Raw genomic sequence first — 24580 nt, 5'->3', positions numbered from 1 at the left:
TGTGTAAATATATATAACAAATATTCCACAATTTCAAATACATCTGCAAATATTCAGAAAAGAAACAGCTTGAGTGAGCAAGTCTCCTGTCCCTCCTCATGCTGACCTGTGCTGAAGAGGCTGTGTTACATTAGCCTCCCTGGAAATAGCTGTAATTAAAGGTTTCTGGTTACAGCACTGTCAGATCCTTTTGTGTATCTGCTTTTTTGGCAAAGGCCTCAAATCTGAGAGCAGCATTAAACCAACCATCTGCTAGCCTTCATTAGGCCCTCTTTCATCAACAGCACCATTAAATAGAACGGAGCACACTAAAAGGACTGTTGACATCTGGGCTTTCAGTGGAAACATTGATCAATATTAATAACAAAACTACTTCACCTGAATTTATTATTAATGAAAATTTAAATGCAACATAAATATGGATGCTTTGCCTAGCAGCACACTTTTAACACAACTAATCTAAATGATAGAGTGAAGCCTTTCTTTGCAGTGGCTAAGAGGCATAATAATGAAGACACCTCGACTACCTGGCAGTTTGAAATAATGAAGCTGTGGTGTGACAAACATTTCCCAACATCTTGAGTCATATTTCTTTGATTTAAATCTCTGTATGTGAATATTTACCATCCCTGGGCTTCAGACCAGATCTTTTCTATTTTTAGGACATGGGAAGCTGACTTACATCATGTAGGGCTCGATGTGGGAAGGGTGTGGGACTTACATCATGTAGGGCTCGATGTGGGCTCAGTGTTGTTCCCTCAGTGGTAGAACATCTGCTTTGTATGCAGAAGATCCCAGGTATATCCAGCAAGAGTTGAAGAATGAGCCCTGCCTGAAATCCTGGAGAGTTGCTACCAGTTGCTGCGGAAGGTGTGTCCCTCCAAAAGTTGCTGGACTACAGCTCCCATCCTCCCAAACCATTGCACATTAGTTGGGCCTGATGGGGCTTGGTTTCTATCAGCATCTGGAGGTCTCTTGGCTCCTTAGCCCTGCTGTCGAGATGCTTGAGGAATCTGGCAAGTCCGACTTCCAAAGCAGACTCATCTGATCGGCACCTCTGAGAGAGGAGCTTTGGGATCCTGTTAGATTCTACAATAATGCAGTCTGAGGGCTGATTCACTTCATTTCTGCTTTCTTTTCTCATTTTTGAAAGCTACTAGTAAAGGTAAAGGACCCCTGGACTTTTAAGTCCAGTCAAAGGCAACTATGGGGAGTGGCACTCAACTCACTTTTCAGACCGAGGGAGCCAGTGTTTGTCCACAGACAGCTTTCCGGGTCATGTAGCCAGCATGACTAAACTGCTACTGGTGCATGGAGGACCGTGATGAGTGCCAGAGCACACGGAAATGCCGTTTACCTTCCCACTGCAGCGGTAGCTATTTACCTAATAGTAATAATAATAAATTTTATTTATATCCCGCCCTCCCTGGCCAAAGCCGGGCTCAGAGTGGCTAACATCATACAAGTAAGACAAGCAAGACCTACTTGCACTGGTCTGTTTTTGAACTGCTAGGTTTGCAGAAGCTGGGGCAGAGCAACGGGAGCTCACCCCGTCACGTGGGTACCAGCCATCCGGATGGCTAGAGAGTGCAGATCCTGCCGTGTGGAGCCGCAAGTCTCCCAAGAGCAAAGGGAAATGATGGCTCAGTGGAAGAGCACATGCACTGTATGCAGGAGGTCCCAGGTTCAGTCCCAGGCATTTCCTGGGAAGGACCCATGCCTGATTCATTGCAAGGAGGACTGCATACCACAGCACTGCAGCATATCCACCCATGGTTCATTGAAGTCAACGGAAGCCAGGCTTCCCATGCTCAACACCTAGAAAATGTTCCAAGTACAACCTTTGCTTATCTTAGTTGTTACTGTTTTCCTTTGATTATTTATCAGTTTTGTGGGTCAATGAGAGAAACAACATTGAGTGGTATAGTGCAATCGCATGCATGTTTACTGGGGAGGGGCATGACATTGTATTAAATGGGGATTACGATGTGGCTGGTTTGCATAGGACTGTAAGCTTAATCTTCCAATGACTCTCTGCAGTTTTGGGCATACCATCCAACTTTCTTTTGAATCTCCAATTTCATTCAGCAAAAGAGCTCTGACACTATCTTCATCAAAGGGAAGTTGTATACATAAATCACTGCCTATAAACACTTGAATCTTCTTCTGTTAGAGAAGTTTCCAATTATATGTGCTGTATAGTCTCAGTTACTGTCCTCATCATATTATGTGAGGTGAAAATTTGATCTATTGTTCTGCTTCCTTCCTCACAAAAGATTAATAAACACCTTCATAAGAAAAGCTCTGAGGTTAGGCACTCAACTAATAAATGAACAAATGCACTGAACAATCAAACAGTGGGATCTTAGCAATCCATAACCTAGTTGCCTTTGGCTGCAGTCCTGAACACACTTTATTAGAACACAATCCCACTGAATACAGCTTGGCTTACTTTAGAGTAAGTTATGCATAGGATTACAATGTAAGCTTGCAACTCTGTATCTGTATATCTGGGAGTAGGGTCCATAGAAACCAACTGGACTTTTTTCTGAGTAAATGTCCATAGGATTGCACTGAAAAACTATTGCTTATATGAATTCATTGAACATACTGAAACCTTGTGTTTTTAAAATGGGGATGAACACTGTGATGCCCATCTTAATTTGCATCCCCTGGAAAGCAAAGCAGAGCAAACCTGGTAACAACCAATCTTTTACTGCAGAGGAGGTTAACTCCTCCTTACTAGGGCCTGCACCAGCTCCCTCAGGTGATTTCCTATGCCCCCTTCCCAATACACCTAAGAATTTGATGGCAGCAGTGGTGCATTTGTTTATACATTCATTTGTTCCTCAATTCCATTGGATTCTGGTGCAATATAATGGAGTATCTGGCATATGTTTCTGATGCAGAGGAAATAATAAAGAGGGGAAATAGAAATGTGGGGAAATTGTGTTCAGACATGGAATATTATCCTGAAATGGCCATCTGGGGCCACAGGTTCAAATCCTACCTCCCAGAATTATGAGACGTGTGCATGGAGGTGGCCACATTTCACAGCACATGCTTTTTGACCAGTGGCATGTGACCCACAAAGGAATCCTAAGTGTAAATGTGGCCAAAAGCTTTGCTTCTCTCACACACATGTGCACGCACCCACCCACATGCACAATCCATAGTAATATTGTCAAAACAGAATACAAAAAAACCTGCTGTGGTCCTTCAGCAATTATTTAATATTATGCTGTTTTAGAATAAAGTATCTAGTCGAGTGTTTTGTAATTTCCCCCCTCATGTAAACAGTGCAAACGAAGCAGATAATTTAACTTGTTTCATATGTTTCCAAGAAGTCGTTTTGAAAATTCTCCAAGCACAATTATATTTCTATAGTGCAGAGATTCCCCCCCCCCCAGTTCCAATTTTATGGCAATTGAACCTTGTTTGAAGAAAAGATGATCAATTTTCTTTTCTGCTGTCCTTGGAGAACTCAAGTATGCCTGAAGTTAAGGTTCTTTAATGAGAGAAGAGATTATTAATGCTTATTTAGGGAGCCGACACACCAATTTTCCAGATACAGATTGCAGAAACAATAAATATAAATATATAATGATGAATGCAATATATAACAAAATGGAATATAATTACTTTTTGTAGGGGGTCACCCACAGTTCTTGTAGATTCACGGGCATGGACAGACAGGCATTATATACCCCTTGGCAAGTTGATCCACATAGATAAACCTAACTGGTAGTGCTGCAAGTCACTACAGTCTCCCTAACAAGGGATAAAGAGATTATCATTTTTATATGCTTTTATGCAAATAAGCTGAATAACTGGATTTACACCCAAATTGTATGTTTTGGACTGGAGTGTTAAATAAATTACTTGGGAGTAAGCCCCACTGAATTCAGCAGGACCTGTTTCTGGAAATGATAGGGAATGGCATACATATCACTTATTGTTAATCTGTCACTGGCATTTCCATCACAGTTCCCTTTTCTCTCTCTCCCCCCCCCCCATTTCATTTTTTTTGTGTCAGATAAATTTAAGTGGCAAAAGGCAGCCAAGTAGTCAGTTCTGTAGGTGGCAACGGATAATCTGAAAGGTGGCAGAAAGACAAGCAGTAATAGCATCAACTTTCAGAAACAGAATCTAGGTTATAAGAACAAGCCATTATAAAACTAAAATAGTCTTCAAACTGATGTATGACACTTTAGCCAACGTGATGTGTTAACATACATTTGAAACACACCTTCAGATTCTTCACAACTTGTACCAAAGTTCATAGTAGTTAGCTTTTCATGAACGGTTAATGATTCCGTGGAAGAAAAGGGCAGCTTTGCTCCTTAGAAGGAAGTCTTACATGTTTTAGAGAGGAGGATCCTTAGCTTGTCAAAAGCTGCTCAGATACCCTTTCCCTTGTGGTTTTCTGAGGTCTTCCACAAGAAATTTTATCCGAGATTTGATTTGTCTTTGAGTTCAAAAGCATCTGAACTCAAAAGACAATGATTCATTGTGTTAACAATGGTCTCAATGACATTTTGCCATTTCCATGGATTCAGAACATGAAAGAAGGGTTGTCAAATCACCATTTGTGATGTAGTGACCTTCACAGCTAACCAGGCATGGGGGCTGATATGCACAGGGAAGGCTGGCACTCAGCCAGATCCATGGAGATTTCCTTTTTACTAAGCGACTACATGGAAGGGTAGAAAACAATAAAGGAAAACTGTTCATCCCATTGTATGAAAGTGTGGGGGAGGCAAACATAGAATATTCAAAGCACAGAAATTAAATCTTTGCAAAATAAATGTAGATGTGGAAGGTCTTGTACCCTATCTCAAGTCCTACCTTGACCCCTGGTTCTCCACCTTCTAGAACTGTCCTCAAAAGTGCCAGTGGAACTGGTGGAAAGCCCAGAGATGGCAGAGCAGCACTTGCATGGATGCCAGGAGTCTTGTGTTTTAATATTTTGTTGGAAGCCACCCAGAGTGGCTGGGGCAACCCATTCAGATGGGTGGCATATTAACAACAACAACAACAACATTCCTCATCAGGGATCTCCTCAAGAAGAAAGGTCTGCTTGAGAGGAGGGAGAAGATTCTGCTACCATCAGTGATCCAGCAGATGACCAAGCAAAGGAGGGAGGATATAAGCTTCTCATTGGCTACTGAGTCTTTGCTAGAACTTTATTGCATAGCTCCTGCTACAACTGGCGGTCCTAGAAATGAACACCAGTAAATGAAATGGAATGGATTTTTGGGGTGGTGGTATTGCTTTATTAAGTCCTTTTTACTGCTTTCTTGGTTTTTCTTCATTAATACTTTTTATTGTTAGCTTTTTGGGTTTGCTTTTAAGAAAAGTGAAGAAAGCACACTTAAAATAAATAGCTGCCCTATAGTTCTTGTGAGTCACTCATCCACACCACAAGCACCCTTTTTGTCTTCTTTGAAAGTGTGCATTTGATGCCCAAGGAGAAACCAAAGCATACAATAAGGGACTAGAAGACTTGACTCCTCTTCTACTTTCACTGGTGTATTATTAAGCAGCTCCATTGGCTCACATTTAGTTCTACTTTCATAATGGGGGGAAGGTTAATTTTCTACCTTGTCTCAGTAATACAGCATGAATGTATGAACATCCACAACTGTTTTCCCTCTTCTTTCTCCCCTTCCCCAGTCCTGTAATGTCACAGAAATCAAAATTGACTGACTCCTTGTAGTCTGCAGAAACAGGATAAGAAGCATCATTTGTGGGGGAGGAAGAAGACTGTCTAAAGCTTTTTCTTGAAGAAACCTGGACCAGTGTTAATTAAAAAGCCCCCCAAAAGTAGTCGAAACCAATTACTCATATTTTATTTTGCATGTCAAAACAGTTCCATGCCTTGGTGAAAGGTTCAACCCACTTTTTAATGCTTCTGAACCTATTAGTCTATCCTTAGCAAGTCAGCCTCCCCCCAGTAAAAAAAGAACAACAAAAACAAAGGAACAGAAGAAAGGTTAAGTACTAAATTCTTAACTCAACTTTAAAGTCAGATGTTTCTGAAACATAGTGGAAAGGCCCTCTGTGGCCATCACCCCAGGTTTAATAAGCGTTATTTCCAACATTGGTGACAAAATGCAATTATGCTGTTGAGACAGGTCTGAATGAAAGTCACCACATGAAATATTAACATCCAGCTGCTGTTGAGCTGCCATTGTCTTGGGTTGATGAAAAACAATAATCCCATTTCAGTTTCAGAGGAGTTTTTATAAGAAAATCCTATTTAAAAAACGGAAAAAGAAAAGTTAACATGTTTACTAAGACAGTCCATGTTCAAACCTGGCTGGGCTGAATCACCACTGGAGATATTAAGGAATGTGGGTATTTATGCCATTGCTGTATTCCAAAAGGGAAATGAAAGTATCTTCTCAACCCCCAGGCCACTTCCTGCGCCCTTTGCCATTTCTGACCACTAACTAGAGTTTACTCTGTTCTATCCTGGGACTTGGGACACGGGTGGTGCTGTGGGTTAAACCACAGAGCCTAGGACTTGCTGATCAGAAGGTCGGCAGTTCGAATCCCTGCGACGGGGTGAGCTCCCGTTGCTCAGTTCCTGCTCCTGCCAACCTAGCAGTTCGAAAGTACGTCAAAGTGCAAGTAGATAAATAGGTACCACTCCAGCGGGAAGGTAAACGGCGTTTCCGTGTGCTGCTCTGGTTCGCCAGAAGAGTCTTAGTCATGCTGGCCACATGACCTGGAAGCTGTACGCCGGCTCCCTCGGCCAATAAAGCGAGATGAGCGCCGCAAACCCAGAGTCGGTCATGACTGAACCTAATGGTCAGGGATCCATTTACCTTTACCTTTACCCTGGGACTGGAAAAAAGAACATTTTATCACAGGAAAAAAAGACTCCAAAAGATTTAAACTAATAACCTCTCATCTTGCTTCTCTTCCCAACTTTGGATGTTGGAGAATTCCAGGGGAAACAGGAACAGAAATGGCTGATGCTTGCTTATTCCTCCAATGTCCTGATTCCAGTGAATATCATTGGTCCCCCCCCCACCCAGAAACAGGGTAGAATGGAAATTGATGTCTTCCAACATCCCTATTCTCAACACAGCTTTTCCAGTCCTTCTTTTCAGGAAAAAAATAGTTAATTCTTTAGTACAAACAAATGTTTCCAAAACATTTTCAGCGTGCTTTTCAAAGGAAAATGGTTGGCCCTTATATCTTACTTCTTGGTATTCCTACTTATATGGTTTTGCTTTCAGCTGTGAGCAGCTTGTGATTGCTTTGTTTCATTTGCTTTTGTAAAAGGTTCATTAACCATGTAAATTTCACATAATGCTGACCTCACCCTTTGGGGCGTATCTGAGGAGACCACACAAGTGAGAAATGAAAGCAGAATAACACTTTGAGAAGCAAGGGGTTTTGCTTTGAAACAGCTTTGCCTGTTGTAAGCGAGATAATTTCTCCTTGCAAACGAGATGCAATCCAATGCTGATGCTATCAGTAGTTGGCTGTAAGATTAAAATATTGTTTAAAAACCACAACAGCTCTGTACAGTTGTGCCAGAAATGAAAATAGTAAACTTAATCTCAGCTTCAAAACTCCTCGCCTATCCTCAGGGGTAGTTCATTGTAACCCATTCCCCATCTGGCATAGAAGTAAGGTGGCCACATCACCATCAAAATGAGGGATGAAGGAGGGCACACCAATTTTTATAATATCTGCAGTTGCTAATTTAGATGTGGAGATAATTTAGAAATAAGTGCTATAATTTAAATAGACACCCATGCCATTGTGAGGAAGACTGTGACTATGCGAACTAACTGCTCACTCAGCCTCTTGTCCATGAGGTAGCTATGGGTGAACAACTTCAGAAGAGCATCCTTCTCCTTAGGGTGCTTTGCCTTTGAACTGATCTAGATAGCTCTTCAAATAGAGGACTTCTTCAAACAGAGGACTGTCCTGTGGCAAATGGGAGATTGTACTCTGCAAAGTAGGACAAATGCCTATCCTACTCCATGCAAGCATTTTGGTGCATAACATTTTAGACCTCTTTTTTTTGGATCTATCCCTTTGTGCTGTTTATCGAAGTTGTTTGTCACACTTGCTGTCTGCACAAATCAAGGGGCTTATGCCTTCTTCCCTAGCTTTCTTACAAATGCACTTCCAGTAATGAGATTTCAGTAAACGCATTAGTGAGATAGGATAACTATCAGTAACCACAACAAAAGCCAGATCAAATACAAGGTGCAATCTAACTGGGAAACATGTAAACACTTAAATGAGATCTTGGCATCAATAAGGGATTTCTTGTTCTACTATAATTATGTTATAATGGTGAAAGTTGCCTTAGCATGAAATGGACATTGGAATAAATGCAGCACTTTTGAAGAAATATATATGTATGTATAATCCCTTTCATCAAAGACTGTGAAAGACATGTAGAATTACTGTTTTGTACTCTGAAATGTAGGTATTTCATTTGCAAACGATATTTTGCTCACTGCCACTTTAGCCAGAATTTTAGAGTGAAATTGTAAAACTGAGTTGTTCTGTGTATGTTTTAAAAAATATGAATGGAGTCCCTCTGATGTGACACTTTTATCATTCTGTTAGTGTATAAGTGAAACCTTTCACCATTACTTTGATTATGTTTATGTAGCCTCCAAAATATTTGCAACTCTGTTATAGAAAGGACACCCATGTTGAAACACAGTTGTGGTCAATGTATTATGCACAAGCAAAAATGTGCAAGGTGGACTCACACGGATGACAGGGGCATCTGGATGAGAGCCTCTAAAGATGACCTCAGTGCATAGACAGGTTGTTATGAGGATAGACATTACCTTACATTTGAAATTTCTGGGGGGGTTTGTACAGAAGAGTCCTCTTCACACATCAAATCAAAGCAAATTGTATCACAGAGTGTACACAGCAGATACCTGCAGGCCTCACAAGAGTATATCTCTAAACCATTAACATTTTTAGGTGCATACTTAAAACATTCTCAATATCCTGAGTGATTTCAAGTTAGGGCTCCTTCAGATGACCTGTTTATCTAGCATTCATCCTGATTTGCCTATGCAAAACTTGCTTATTTGTTTATACAAAAGTATTTATATGCTGCTTGTTATAAGAATTTTAAGGTCATACTGTTCATAACTGTATATATATATAAACCACAAGTCTGAAACCCCACAGAAAAGGTCCTGAACAAATTGACTTCAAATATTTCTCTGCACGGTCAAAGTGGGAAACCTTGAAAAAAAGAAAAGTTGTGCTAGGGTAACAGAGCCCTTTAGTCCACTTTAATTGCAGAAAACTTAATTTCTGGCATGCGCTTGAATTCCTCCCAAAAGATAGTGACAGTCTGCAGGCACTCTTAGTAAACTGTGCTCAATTTCTCAGCACCCGCTACTGACAGTGCATGGCTACATGTTGCTGACATAGGAAGTCCTTACAAATGCAGTAGACAAAGGCAATATCCAAGAAATGCATTCTAAATGCTGCAGTGTTACAGGGACATTTCTGAGAGACCCCCCTCCCCACTTCCGCATGTTTTCTTTGTTTACAATGGGTTAAAAATGCAGGCTTCCATTTAAATGTCTTATTTAAAGCCCTACTGGAGAGTTGAGAAACTGTGCCAGACACTTTAACAAATCTGTCCAAATATTCACAGTGTTACTTATCATTCTCACATCAATTAAATATGTGCTAACTGTAATTATTTCTGCTCTGCTTCATTATTTCTCCTCAGCCTTACTAATAAACTGCTCTAGACCATCCAAGTTTTCTTCCCCACCCTCCTTTTCTTATTAGGGCTCCAACATACATTACAGTAAGGCAATCAATATTCCAAGGTAAGAAAAACACAGCATGTTACACCCCACGCCTTTGCAAAATGTATGAATGTTCACTGTGACCCTCTCCAGAACTGTGTTGGAAATTGGTAATGAGTGATAATTACTACATTATAAGAAGAGCAGCATGAAGAAATTACAACTCCACACTATGTTGCTGCTTGCTACGGATACAGTTCCTTGTAAGGTAAACATGTTTTATGGTGGCTAGTAACTAGACTAAATTCTGTCACAGATATATCAGTGCCCTAAGCAGAAAATCCAAATGACAACAGATGGGCATCAGTACCTCCAGGGATGGAAAAATATTATTGTGCTATTATAACAAGCCAAATAATTGACAGTTTGCTACTCTTAAAGGGTACCAGAAAACTGTCGTCTTATCCTAGCTAATTATAAGGACAGCCTGTTATTTTTGTTTGCATCTTCAGCAGTCCTACATAACATGTTCCTTGCGTTACATAATTTTTAGCATAGGGTTACAATTGGATTGCAAAAGAGCTGAGAATTCTCTTTCTGCCCAATTTTTGCAGACAGGCCCATTACTTAAAAGATATGAGGCCCAGACCCAAAGACACAAATTTGGAGAAACCTTGCACATGTTCAATTTTTTCTTCAATGGACATTGGAACTAGAAAGTTGATGTGTAGTCTGCCCCACCACAGACATTATCTTCCAGATAGTATGGAAACCTCCCATACAAAGCAATATACCAGACATGTAATAAGAATAAACCCCACTCTGTGTTTGCAGCCTCAGCCATCAATGCAAAAACAAAAAAACAAAAAACCCACAAGAAACAAGCTAGATTTCCCCAGTTTATAATGAAAAAAGAACTGGGTTGATCTCTTTAAAGAAAGAAACTCAAGGTCAAAGAAAAGGGGGAAGAAAATAAAAACACCTATTCCTGCTTCAGTACAGTTCCAGAAAGGATTGATGGTGGCAGTCTTGTGCCCACTTACCTGGGTGTAAGCTCCATTGAACTTAATGAAACTTCTGGTTGGGCATGCTTTTCAGAAAAAGCAAATTATTATATTCCCTCTGTGCTTATCCAATCTGATTTCTGTGGACAGGTGTGGTTATTTGTGATGTACTGTTGCTGATGAGTGAATGGAATGATGAGGGGATGAGTGAGAGAGTGAGAAACACTGGACTGAGCAATGGTGAACCTGATGTGTACTAACAGTTGAACACAAGGAGGTTTCTACACTTGACCCAAGCTCACAAAGGGAAAAAAGAAAAGAAATCAAAACATTCTGAAGGAATGATTTGCATCCTCATCAGGTTGCCAAACTGCCAGAATGTGAAATTGGTAGGGTGGTAGATAGGAAAATTTGCTTGGAGTCCTGGCTTATATGGACATTTGAACAATGCTAAAACCTTGACTAAACTACATGACTAGCTGTCAGCTGTTGAAGGGAGTTTCAGTGCAGCAGCATCTGCAGGGTTACCCCTGGTCTAGCTGTTTCGTGGCATTTGATGCTGGTCACTTTGATCTGTCAGGCTCCTCTTCTTCTAGGTTGGGACATGAGCTACTGCCCAGGACAGGTGGCATGATAAAGAACACCTATTCCCACAGGTGGCCATGTGGACCTCACTGGTTAATTTAGGTACTCAACTCATTCATTTGTTACTTTCTATATGTTGTCCTATATGTTGTGGTGGGTAGTTTATTGAGTTCTGATGTGAGAGATCCAGGTTCAAATATTTCCTCAGGGCAGGACAATGAGAAATGTGATAAAAAACTGTACAGCACATTGTACATTGGAAAGTCCTATAGAAATGATTAATATTATTAAACAGAGACAGCTGTGGGAGCAAGACATGATTGAAAATCACACGGCCATTTAGGTACATTGAAAATGGTCCCTATATTGCATTTATGTCAGTTTTTGCTCCAATAAACTCTGGAATCCATCACAAGTATTTTCATAGTGCATCCATCATAATCTAGTTGCAGTGTGAGCAAAGTTTTCTTGATGAAATAATCAATGAGACACTGATTAAGTTTGCCAAATGTCATTTGACCCAAACCCTGGCATTGCTGGGTGAGTTCGCTTTATGTGACAGCCATTGTTACATGAGAGTTACCTCCAGATCCAACATGGTTACTAGGTAGATTCTAGCGGTTGGATAGACTAATTTGCTGGTCACCAGTAGTAGGTTCACTAAAAGTAATTACTCTTTCCCATGGACAGCTGCTTCCTGAAGTTATTGAAACAAGAGATCCTTCATTAAATGGTGAAAGCTTTAATGATGTTCCTAGCTTCATATAATTATGAAAAAAAGTATGCACTATGAGAAAAGTTTGCATCCACCTTGCCATTCTGATCTGATCTGATACCATGACAGATCCTACTAGTATACTCTGTTCAGCATACAATACCTATAAGGAGGTAGCTTACAAGAAACATTAAAACACATTGAGTTGTACATTTCCTCAGACTAGATGGTGATGGTAGATCACTCTGGGGATGGGGAGATGGAAAAGCCCTTTCCAGAGGTGGTCCATCCCTGACTTGCTAACTGATTAAAGCTTATTATTTATTTATTTTTTATAAATTATTTTTATTCAATTTTTCCAATACAAAATTTATACCAATCATACATCTGTTTTATATTCCTTATATCAGGGATGGGGAACATTAAACTTCTTATCAGCACAAACCACCATCTTCAATACAGTGGTACCTCGGGTTACAGACGTTTCAGGTTACATACGCTTCAGGTTACAGACTCCGCTAACCCAGAAATAGTATCTCGGGTTAAGAACTTTGCTTCAGGATGAAAACAGAAATCATGCGGTGGCAGTGCAGCGGCAGCAGGAGGCCCCATTAGCTACAGTGGTACCTCAGGTTAAGAACAGTTTCAGGTTAAGAACGGACATCCAGAATGAATTAAATTCTTAACCCGAGTTACCACTGTAGTTAGGAATGATGGTCCTTGTAGTCCAACAAGAAGTGCATTGCCTCAGGTTTCCCATCCCTGCATTGCACAGGTAGGGAGATACACATCATAACTTCTGATTCCGCACTGTCCCCAGTGTCAGTTTCCTTACATACCCCCAGCAAAGGAATTAGACCCATTCATGGAGAATGCCTGTCAATGGCTATTAACAGCTTAAATATGGGCACTAGGTGCTAGAACAAAAAATGGGGTATCCATTCTAAGTTTCCCTCTGGATCTAGCTACAGCTGAAATATAATACTGGAACAGATGGTCTTTGGTCAGATATATGAAGGAAATTCTAAGTTCATAGCACACACATGTATACTATACTACAAATATTGCTGATGTTTAACATAACTCTATTGTTTTGTTTTGTTTTGTTTTGAGCTTCACATCCTTGAATTCCTGATACTAGCTGAGAAAACAACATTCTGGCTGGTTAGGATTCACAACTCTGTGTTCCCTTCTGTTGTCAGGTTTGCTAGCGTGCCTGCACACATGTCTTGCACTTGTAGTGGCAGAGAAGCTAATTTGGGAGGGATTAGCAATACTACTCTTGGGATCTTGACTGGAGCCCATTGGGAACACACAGACAGAACTGCATTGGCTAAGGATACCTGGCTAACTTTGGAAAGCATAGAACTGCCCAATATGGAAAGCGTGTTCTCCCTAACCAGAGAGCATGGGTTGCGGTTGGGGAAACATGCCACCTTGCCATGACTAGGCAGATTTGAGGAAAACCCAAGCCTGCTAAAGGGTTAATATTGGGTTGCTGGGGAGTTCTGTATGTTGCTAAATTCAGAGGAGGGGTTAGAGTCTATAAATATGGGGAGCCAGGGGTTGGACTTCCTCTTGGCCGTTTGCTTTCGGATCACCCGCCCTCCCTCCCTTTAATAGGAGGTTTTCCTGATCACTTGACCTTGCTATGCCTGTCATGGTGTCGTCTGCCTTGGTGCGGGGCACAGTAGGAATTTTGCCATTGGCTGATTGGCTTGTGCCATTGGTTTTCGCCTACTGCGTAGCAAATCGTCACAACTTGTAAGGTTGGCGGTTAGGCATTGGTTAAGGTGGTTCTTGGAGGGGTAAGTGCCTACCCCTCCAAATGATGTGAAGGGAATTCCGTTAAAGGAATCCAGGGGCTTGCCATTCTTTTCGTCCTTGTCCCTGGCATCGGACTTGGGCCGTGCAAGCCCCAAAGGAACATGAGGGTGAGTAGTGAGGGACTGATGCCCAGCTTCATTTGCTCACCCAATATTTGTTTCCCACTAAGGCTTCCGCTGGTGTCCGGAATGCCTCTGGCTTCCGCTGGTGTCCGGAATGCCAGCTCTGTCCCTGAGGGCATGGACAGATAGTCATAACCAATGCCTAAGCAACCACTCACGTATTTTGTATTTGAATAAAGTTGTGGCCAAAATTATGCCAAAAACCCAAACAAAAATTGATGTGTGAAGTGTGAATTATTGGGGGTGGCAACTGTGGGACTCAACACGCAAGCAGTATTAGTTTTGTCAGGGAACTGCCATCGGAGAGTCAGGCATAACAAGTTTGCCTGCTTTAGCAATAACCACAACTTTGCAGCAATTGTGTGTGTGTGAGAGAGATAGAGATAGAGAGAGAGAGAGAGAGAGAGAGAGAGAGAGAGAGAGAGAGAGAGGAGTGCACAAAAAAATGGGAAGAAGGTATCACACACCAACATAAAACGATTTCTGAAGGAACAAAATGGTTTTGCAGCTTGAAATGCCACTGCTGAAGCATACAGAATAGAAAGGGTTAATAATGGATTGCACACGTTAACCCACTCATGTGTTACCTAGACCATAAACTTCACAGATAGAGAAGAGAGAAAAGAGAGGCAGAATATAGCCCCATATGGAATGATGGAGAGGAGTCTAACAGAGCAAATCAACCTCCTGATCTGCCATGCTGGAAAAGGTCAGGATGGAGCCAAGGTGTCTTTCCACACAGTTGTGAAAACCTCCACTATTTGTGTGGAAGCTGCACAGGCAAGGAGCATCTCAATATGTCTATCCAAGTGGTATCAGAAGCAACTATTGACAATATCCCTGTCAGGGGGAAACCTCAAAGCTGAGAAGAATGTGGATGCTCTCTGCTGTGCAGCCAAGGGTGAGGCAGAAGACAGAATGAACCAATCTCTCCTGAAATTTAGCAAATTCTGTTCTTCAGAAAGGCAAGTTTGTGCTGTGTATTTGCCACCTAGTTGCCTTATTTACTTATTTGCCGCATTCAAAGGCCGCCTTCCACAGCCTTGCGACATCTATAACATTACAAATAACAAAAGAATAAGCAACATCATCTAAAACAGAACAATTCTAAAAATCATCAGAGCGAGAGAAAACAGGACCAGCAGACTAAAACAATGTAAGTGTAAAAATAGACAGCAGCAAAAGCACATCCAAAGTCCATCGACAGGAAAGCATAACATAAATATCAACCTTTTAAAATGCACTGACCTTTTAGTCCCTTCCCTCTAATTGTGCTGATTTAGCCCCTGGCATCTAATCTTGCTAATTTTATGTCATTCACTTCTCATGTGGAACTGATCTCTCCACTACTTTTGGTACAATATAAGATCTCTTCTTTTCTCAAGGATGCACCCAAAGGGATGAATATCTCACTCATTGTAGCAACTGGAAACTGGTTTCTACAAAGTCAGATCCATTGGTCCTTCCAGCTCAGTAATGTCTACACCAGTGTTTCCCAAACTTGGGTCTCCAACTTGTTTTTGGACTACAACTCCCATCATCCCTAGCTAGCAAAACCACTGATCAAGGGTGATGGGAACTGTAGTCTGGAAACAGCTAGAAACACTGGTCTACACTAACTGGATCAACTCCCGGGGTTTTCAAGCAGGAGTCTTTCCCAGCTCTAATCATCATCATCATCACCATCATCATAATAATTTATTTATATCCCACCCTCCCCAGCTGAAGCCGGGCTCAGAGCGGCTAACAACAGTAAAATAACACAGTTTACATAAAATCACAATCAATTAATTTAAATACATTCTAAAATCAATTCATTCTAAAATCAATTCAGAATCAAATTAATGGTGTGAGGACATAGAGCATGTCCATCAATGGCAACCATTGGGCTAGAGTTCTATGAGGATTACCAAAGGAGGGGGTCAGGCTGTGCCTTGGCCAAAGGCCTGGTGGAGCAGCTCTGTCTTGCAGGCCCTGTAGAAAAATGTCAAGTCCCACAGGGCCCTAGTCTCTTGTGACAGAGCGTTCCACCAGATTGGGGCCACGGCTGAAAAAGCCCTGGCTCTGGTTGAAGCCAGCCTAACCTCCCCGTGGCCCGGGATATCCAAGATGTCTTTATTTGAAGACTGTAAGGTCCTCTGTGGGACATACCAGGAGAGGTGGTCCCATAGCTACGAGGGTCCTAGGCCATATAGGGCTTTAAAGGTTAAAACCAGCACCATAAACCTGATCCTGTACTCCACCGGGAGCCAGTGCAGTTGGTATAGCACCGGGTGAATGTGATCCTACGGAGTCTTGCCGTGGCATTCTAAACCCTCTGGAATTTCTGGGTCAGTCTCAAGGGCAGCCTCACGTAGCGTCTACCTGGATTCGCTGGGGATTGAACTCAGGAACTGCTGCATCTAAAGCGGGTGCCCTGCTGCTGAGCGATGGCCCTTACCTGATATGTGTTATTCATTTGATTTAAAATTTATATGCTGCCTGATTGGAATATAACCTCCGAGGTGGTTTAACAGTAAATGTTGAAATTGTCAGGAAAATGGTTAAAAACATTTAACAGTAATTAAAATTAATGGTAAAATAGATTTAAAAATGTCCGCACCCACCTGTCCAGACAGGTTGGCCTAAGCAAAAGTGCTTCAAGTAGGCACTGAGAAGAGCACAGCAAACATACTTGCCAGGTGTCAGTGGGCAAAGAGTTCCAAACTGTAGGTGCTGCCACACTAACGTGATGGGTAACGATTTGAACATATAAGCATATGTTTGTAAGCAAACCCTCATTTGGTGTGTGATTTTTTTCTACTTAAATACGCATAGAAACACAGCTTTAGATTTATAACCGGCAACTAATTAACAAAGACAATATGTTCTCTTGATTTAATTATTCCGCTGCTGTTGGCTTCTTATTATCATAATTGTCATGATCACTGTGTAGCCCTCACTTTTAGGAATGATTTTTTTTTAATTGTGGGTTGTTGTTGTTTTTTAATACCAACAGAAAATCAATAGTGGGAACTGCTCAGTCTATGAGAAATGCTTACCTTTTTGGGGTGATCAGTTAAAAATGTGTGGTATAAGTAAAAAGTAGGTATTATTCAATATTAGTCTTCAGAAATGTACCTATAGCACTAACTGCTCCATTTCTGCCTGTACCTCCTTTCATTGGTGTAGAAAGCCTCTATACCAGGCATAGGCAAACTCGGCCCTCCAGATGTTTTTTTGGGACTACAACTCCCATCATCCCTGACCACTGGTCCTGCTCGCTAGGGATGATGGGAGTTGTAGTCCCAAAACATCTGGAGGGCCCAGTTTGCCTACGCCTGCTCTATACAGAGATAGAGAACCTGTGTACTTCAACTCCCATCATCCCCAGCCAACATCATCATTAGCCACCACATTGGTCAATGTGATTGCAAGTTGTTTTAATGGTGTAACCCACCTGGGGACTGTAGGGGAACAGCAGGAAATCCATCCAGATTGAATATATAACTCCCTCTGCCCATGAACATGTAGTTCGTCCTTCTAAGGCTTCTTCCAAATTCTGCCAACTCTGTGTGGCACTTCTAAGTTTAGTTCAAATTCTGACTTTTCAGCATCAGATCCAGACATGACTTGCCTCTTCCTCCCATCAGCCTATTTTTGTTACCTGCCTTCAGAAGCAAAAAGCTCCACACATATGTTGAGGGGAAAGTTTTGTCAGGACAGCATGATTAGACCTTCAAGCATAGCACCTTGTTTTTTTTTCTTTGTTACAGGTGACCAAAAGTATACTCAAGTTGTGGTTTTCTTTATACCGTACATTATAACGTAGAAAATAAAATTGCAGGCTTGGTGCCCTGGTGTTTCTTTGTCAATTCTGGGAAGAAGAGAAATGCTGCTGCTTTGCAGCACTTCCACAGGGCATTTCTAAATACATTTCCCAATGTGCCAGGTGGCCCATGGCGATTTCCTTCAGTGTTCCTTCTATGAAATCAAATTAGTATGCTTTGGAACCAGGGATATTCACAGCCTGTGGACAGCACTTCAGGTTTTAAGCGCTCATAAATGTCAAAATGTTACTGAGGGGGGCAGAGAATTTGTCATGGGGGCACTGATTTGTTTGGTGACTGTGACATGTAGTTTAGCATTGAGCTGCTCTTCAAAAGCGTGTAAAGATTGCGGGGCACCTAGGAAGCTCCTATCGCTCAAGATGGGAGGCCAAGTCGTCACAGTTCCTCCTTGTGGGGTTTGGATTCTCAGGTCGAACAGATTCTACTCCCTTTGTGATCAGAAGAATAAAGGTCCTACTGAATAGAAGATATATGTTGGAGAAAAAACTAGCCATATATAATAAAGGAAGGGCTTGTGGCCATGGCAAAGAGCAGCAGGAGGGACAGCAAGAACTCAAACAGTCCACTTTGTGGTTTAAAATGAACAAATAGTTAAACAGTTGTTATTCCTACAGCATTCATCAGAACATGCAGCCATGTCATTAAATGACACCTAACAACAGGAAGCAACTAAAAATATACAAACAAAACATTTAGGAAATCCTGCAGCTTCAGGAAAACAGAGCTTTGAATTGTGTTTTTAATGATTATGGTTCACGGGAGTGCAATAGTCAGGTTGCTAATCTGTCCAGTCACAAAGACAATGTTAGGTCAAGGCTTTCAACCTCAGGCCAGGAGATACATTAAGGAAGGCTACACGTTTGTTTTTCTATAGAGAATTTACACTGAACGAGAACGGCAAAAGGGCTAGACCAAGGCTTTTGTTTTTTTACCCTGACATAGAGTCATGCACCTAATTAGTTGACTCGGGTGTGATGACTGCTGGATATCGGTTGCCTCTTCAGCCGGTTTCCAATTAGATGAGCACCGGGTTTTGAGTTTTGTTTTCTGCAGCTCCTCAGGTCACTGAAAGAAAAGGTCAGGAGTTCACCTGCTCACCTGCTCATTCTTACCTGTCAAGGTCTTGGTGGTTTAACTCTAAGCAAAAAGTGTGCACTTGAGCTGGAACAGAGTTTTTAAAAGAAAACACATTGTAACAGGAAGGACAGCAACAACAATCCAATTTTTTTCCTTGTGAGCAGTGCAATGAGATTAATACACATTGCTAAGCTATTGCTATTAATTCCGCTTTGTTACATTATATAGCTGTGGCATGATACAGAATTTGTGTTACTATGGAGCTGTGGTATTCTGGAATAATGCTACAACCTTAGACACCACAGGGCTGAGGAACGTCTGGCCCTGTGGGACTCAGTGGGCCTTGTTTGGCTCGCAAGGCTATTTCCTACAAACCACACCCACCTGCCTCATGCCTGATGTCATATATGATGTCAAGAGTGGGGCAAATATAGAAACAGTGAGGAAGGAACAAACAGGATTTTAAAAGGTGCTCTGAATTGTTCCTTTACAAGCAGGGTTCCTTGTCAGTACCAATCAGCTGATCTGGAGAGAGCAAACCTCTTTGAAAGCAGGTTCCTAGCACCATTGAAGAAGGTTGCTATAACTCTCAAACAGCCACCTCCTTGAAGATTAAAACTAATATAAAATTTGTATACCACTCTTCAACTGAAGATCTCAGGGTGGGTCCCAGAACTGACCAAGAAACATTTTGCATTTTTATGTTGTGAACTGTCCTGTGGTCTTCAGATGCAGAGCGGTGTACAAATGTAATAAATAAATGATAAATAAAGAAATAAACAGTCTGAATATGATTTTGGAAAAATAAGAAACTGAACTTGACAGATCCCCAGTCCCTAATGCAACTGAAATAGTAGCAGAGATTCTTAATATAAGGTTTGCTATGAAAGAAAAGATGCCTCCTTGAAATGCAGGTGGTTTTCTGCAGATTTATCATGGTATGTGGGAACAGAATTAAACTTATCTAGGGCATTTGAGAGCAACAAATTAAATAAAAGATCAAAAGTGGCTTTGGGGTTTTCCACTCTTCATGTAAATTGCCTGAAGGTGGAGGGAATCTCATAAGGATTTGGAAGAAATGTAGTTTCTTTTCTTCCTCTATTACTTCTGTTATACAAAGGAGGAAAATCTCTTAATAAACAGAATTATTTTAAAAATGCCCTGTGGCTTAGCTGCCCAGCTAATATTTTCTCAGTATGATGCTTTGCAAAAAGGGTGACCATAACATTGTTCAATTACCTGCTTTAGGTGTTCAGACATTCCATTTCACCATGACAATATTTTCCCCTGTGTGTGCAGCCTTTCTCCCTGTCTGTTTGTGTATCTCAACAGTCAGGCAAATTCTGAAAATCTGAGCACAAGCACATTATTATTTCAGACCTTAAAGGTTGTTTTCATTAGGCCAATTTAAAGTCATTTTTCCCATCTACAAATAACCAAAGGCAGCTTCCTCAGAACATGCCCAGCCCACATCTTCTCATGCATCTATAAGCTATATGGAAATATTCATAGCTGTCAAGCACTGCCATCAGGATTTGTGTCCCCAGCGGTTCGCTGGAGTGAGAAGCCTCAAGCCTCAGGTGATGCCAAAAGAAACGGAAAGGAATATGCGAGCCTTTTTTTATATCATCACATTTTAAAATCTTGCATCATTGCCACATAGATCTGCAGCTCTGCCTAATTGTTTCCACCTTCCCTGAGCTCCTGTGGTGCAGAGGAGAAGATGCCATCAAAAGCTGAGAGGGAGGGAGGCAGGGAGTACAATATATACTGTGTTTGGGGACCGTTCAGCCTTTTTTCTGGGAGATTCTCTCAGTGTCCCCACAACTGAAGAAAGCAAAGCCAAATGCCCCCAGGAATCTCCCCAGGCCATATCTCTCACTGGCTTTGCACTGTGCCTCCCTCAAGTGCTGGGATGTGTCTTTGAAGTGTGAGCTTGCCCCTTGCTTGCCTGGGTGGAGAGATGTGGGGGGCAACTGTACAAGCATGTCACATCCACTGCTCTCCATTTTTGCCTCTGGCCATCTCCTCTTCTAACCCTGCTTTCTACTACAGCATCTAGAAGGTTTGCCATGAGGTGATGCAGCCCTTGGGCTAGAAAGGTCTCCCCACTTCTGGTCAAGGGAACAGCACTACCTTTTGGTCTACTTCAGTTTGGCAATGACCGCTCCCCGCTTAAAACGGGGGGTGCCCTTTGCGAGGACGCGCACAGCCCCTAGATCTGGAGTGGCTCCAACAGCATAGGCTTGGCTTCGCCTTCCCTCAGGTGGGATACCTGGAGGTCTCCGCCTACCTAAATCAGTTGTCCAATCCCACCTGGGAGAAGCGTTGCCAAGGAGACCAGTCCAGGTAGGGGAGGGATTACCTGTCCACACAATAGAGGGAGGATCTTACCTGGGAATCCTCTCTTGGCTCCAGAGCTTCTCCCACCCTACCCACCCTCAGTTAATGTCTTATTTGCAGGTTAACTTTTCTTCACAGGTTTTGCAGGTTAACTTTTCTTCACAGGTATGCGGGCGCTGCTACATTAAGGTCGCTGTTAAAGGGCCGGAAAGGAATTTTCCTGCATTGGCAGGTTTCGCCTTTCCCGTAGCAAAACGTCACAACTTTGGTGGTATCAGGCCTTGGGCGGAATCCTTTAGTCCATCTTCCTCTTTGCGGCGGCGATACCAGGGTTCCCCGTTAAAGGGGTTTCTGAAGGGAGGCTTTGACCGTACGCTGAAAGGTCGTCATTGCTCTCCCCTGCAGCGGCGGCGGTGGCATAATGGGGGCGGCTATTTCTGCTTGAACATATGTTCTCCAGAGCCGGCCCATCCCCCCCACACTGGATAACCCTGATGCTCCCTAGGTCCCCAGCTGGGAACTGGGGAGGGAGAACGCCCAATGCCTGAGCCAAGGTCTACCCACATTTGAAATTTAATAAAGTTGTGGCCAATTTAATCCCATAGCATATTGTCATGAGTCGTTATTCCACATGACGGGGGGGGGGACTGCGCGGGATCTGGGGACTCTGCCTGTCCACGCAATAGAACTGTTACCATTATTCCAGTCCCAACCTTAAAACATTTTGTATGCTTAGCAATCCACAAACCTCCCTCTAATGCAAGGATAGGAAACCTGTGGCCCTCCAGATGTTGTAGAACTACAACTCTCATCATCCCTAGCTAGCACAACCCAAAGGTCAGTGGTGATAGGAGTTGTAGTCAAACAACATCTGGAGGGCCCCAAGTTCCCCATCCCTGTGGATACCTTGCTAATTTTGTTGGCCCCAGTTCATGGATTTGGGAGGTAGACCCAGCTGTGATATTACTGCTTAGTTGCTTGTTGAGTTGCTTGCCTGCCTGGTCTCAGTTAACAAATAGGGACAAACTGGAACCTGCTAGTGGTTTGACATGGAACATACACAGCACAAGCAAGAAAGATACTGTCTAGTATTGCAACTGAGGGGTGAACACAACATGATGTTATTCATGCAACAAGGAGATTGCACATTGTTGTTGGAAGTAAATAGCCAGCAAAGTGCTCTCTGGTCCAGACTAGGACCATACATTGTGGGAAGGGAGGCTTTAAATTCCCCTGAAATTGCCACAACACAGATTAAATCTCTCTGTGGTCCCCCCCCTTTTTCCATCAGGGTAAAATCAATCCATCATTCACACAGTTGGACCATTGGATTGTGTGTGCATGTGTTCATATGTGTAGATGTTTGGGACAACGAGAGCAGAGGCAGCATGGAACTTATAAACTTATTTTTCTATTAGTTTATGAAGCTAATAGTAGCTATAAAGTGAATGGGATTATTTATATTTGCTAATCCCTCCCCACCAGTTGCCCTCTTAAAGGAACAGAAACATCCACCCAGATGGATGTTGGCAATTCATCAATTAGTAAAACAGCTCTGTGAAAAATGAAAGTCCAAATGTCATTTCCTCCCATTTCACATTTGAATGATTTGTCTCCATTATCTCAAATGAGGCCTGCAGAACATAAGGCATGCAGACCAACTGCAGTTGTCTACCTGACTTTTTAACAGACCATTGGGGGCAATCTCTGCTACAATTATTGCTACTCTCAGTAAAGTTTAGTTCATTTAGTTCATTTATAGGCCTCTTTTCAGTGGTGCCCAAAATACAGCATCATAAAAACAACAATTTAAAGGGACGGGGTTAAGGTTTTGTAGAGGAATTAGAGAACTCTAAATTTGGAATTCAGCAAGGAAAAACTGGAGCTATTTCCCCCATCTTTTGGTGTGTGTGTGTGTGTGTGTGAAATAGCTTGGTTTACCGAGTCCACTCCTGTATCATCCTCAGAGGGCTGCCCATAACTGACGGGACTAATGGAAGAAAAGAAAAGTAATAGTGGTAATAGTCAACTGGCCAGAAACACAACCTAGCAGACTGACATGGGTATCTGACTTTCTTCTAACTGCAGCTTGGCATGTAGGAATCAACAGGTGAAGCTTTTCATCACAGAGGTAGGCACTGTATCACTTGCTAATGTCTGAAAATCAAATCACCAGATGCTGGTAAGGCAATCCAAGAGACAAGAGAGGTGGGAGCACAGAAAAGCTTGTGCTGATGCAGGCGGAGAGCTTGAGTGTGAGAGGAATTAAAAAGCAACAGATAAAAAAGATAGCAGAAATGGCAGTGCAGAGAGAACTGTGAATAAAAGAGTCCACTAAGGTGTTCTGACAATGGAGCCATCAGAATAGGACTTTAGAGGAAAAGTCCAGGGCCCCACCCTGCAGATTGGGGAACCCTAAATGCAGCTGGGTCAGTTTACCACATTTTGAAGTAATACAGTTACCATTTAAAGTGGAAGCATCTGTAAGATCATTAATCCCAGAGTCCAAAATTACCTAGCGATAGCACAGAGTACAGAGGAAATCTTACAGGCAGGGTGGGACAAGTTAACAAAGAATAGCATAAAAAAAGAGACCATTGGGTTAAAAATATGTCAGAAATTCTTTCTTATTTTGCATTGCAATTCTGCACACAACTTTCATGAGCAAGTCCCACTGAACTAAATGGGACCCACTTTTGAGTAGACATGCATAGGCCTGTAGCCGTAGGATTTAATCAAAATGTCAGGTTCTCAGAGTGATTTGATTTTTGCAACTCTGATTTAGATTGTTAGATCTGTAAGACAAGACAATTGAGAAAGTACAAGAGGAAGTTAGCCACAGGACAAGTGATATGCAGTCGCAATGTAGGTTGTGAAAAGCCCATTAATCAGACATCCATGGACTTTTTTCTTTCTTTAAATAGCTTAAATATTTACTCATGAGTAGCTGTAGCGAAATGCCTGGATTTATTCCAGAAAAGGATTTGCGGTGTAACTTCCTCCGCTGAGTTTCGTAATTGAAATAATGTGCAAGATAAACTGACAAGCTACTTTGGCGGAATTTATTATAAATATTAATACCCTACTTTCTCATGACTCATGCCCAAGGCATGCTTGTAAACTATTCTGGAATGGAGTAACTGATAGCCACATTACAGCTGATGTGCATTTAAAGAAAGACAAACCCAAACTTTCAGAGGACACCTAAAGAGATTAAACTGAAATGCTGCTCCAGGCTCTACTGCAAGTCCAAAAGATGTTGATAGATTTGCTTTCCTTTCAGATTAAATTGAATGTCTGATTTTAAAGT

At 41.9% G+C, this 24580-nt stretch overlaps 1 long non-coding RNA gene across 3 annotated transcripts; it reads right to left on the bottom strand.

Moving 5' to 3' along the window:
• Positions 1 to 3263: 3263 nt before the first annotated feature.
• LOC309355357 lies at positions 3264 to 23890 on the bottom strand. 3 transcript variants are annotated; one of them, XR_014162515.1, is made up of 5 exons: positions 23330 to 23773; positions 20167 to 20278; positions 18803 to 18915; positions 3643 to 3771; positions 3264 to 3508 (listed from the first exon to the last, which is right to left on the bottom strand). It is a non-coding gene; the product is annotated as an uncharacterized lncRNA (long non-coding RNA). The 3 variants fall into 3 exon arrangements; XR_014162514.1 differs by lacking the exons at positions 3264 to 3508; positions 3643 to 3771 and adding an exon at positions 23820 to 23890 and having other exon boundaries at positions 18542 to 18915; positions 23330 to 23427; XR_014162516.1 differs by lacking the exons at positions 3264 to 3508; positions 3643 to 3771 and having other exon boundaries at positions 18542 to 18915.
• Between the last annotated feature and the right edge of the window lie 690 nt (positions 23891 to 24580).

Source organism: Podarcis melisellensis, assembly GCF_964234715.1.
Source record: "Podarcis melisellensis genome assembly, chromosome: 1".
Lineage (NCBI taxonomy): Eukaryota > Metazoa > Chordata > Lepidosauria > Squamata > Lacertidae > Podarcis > Podarcis melisellensis.
The sequence above is the reverse complement of the archived record's forward strand: the minus strand, read 5'-3'. Positions and strand labels throughout refer to the sequence as shown.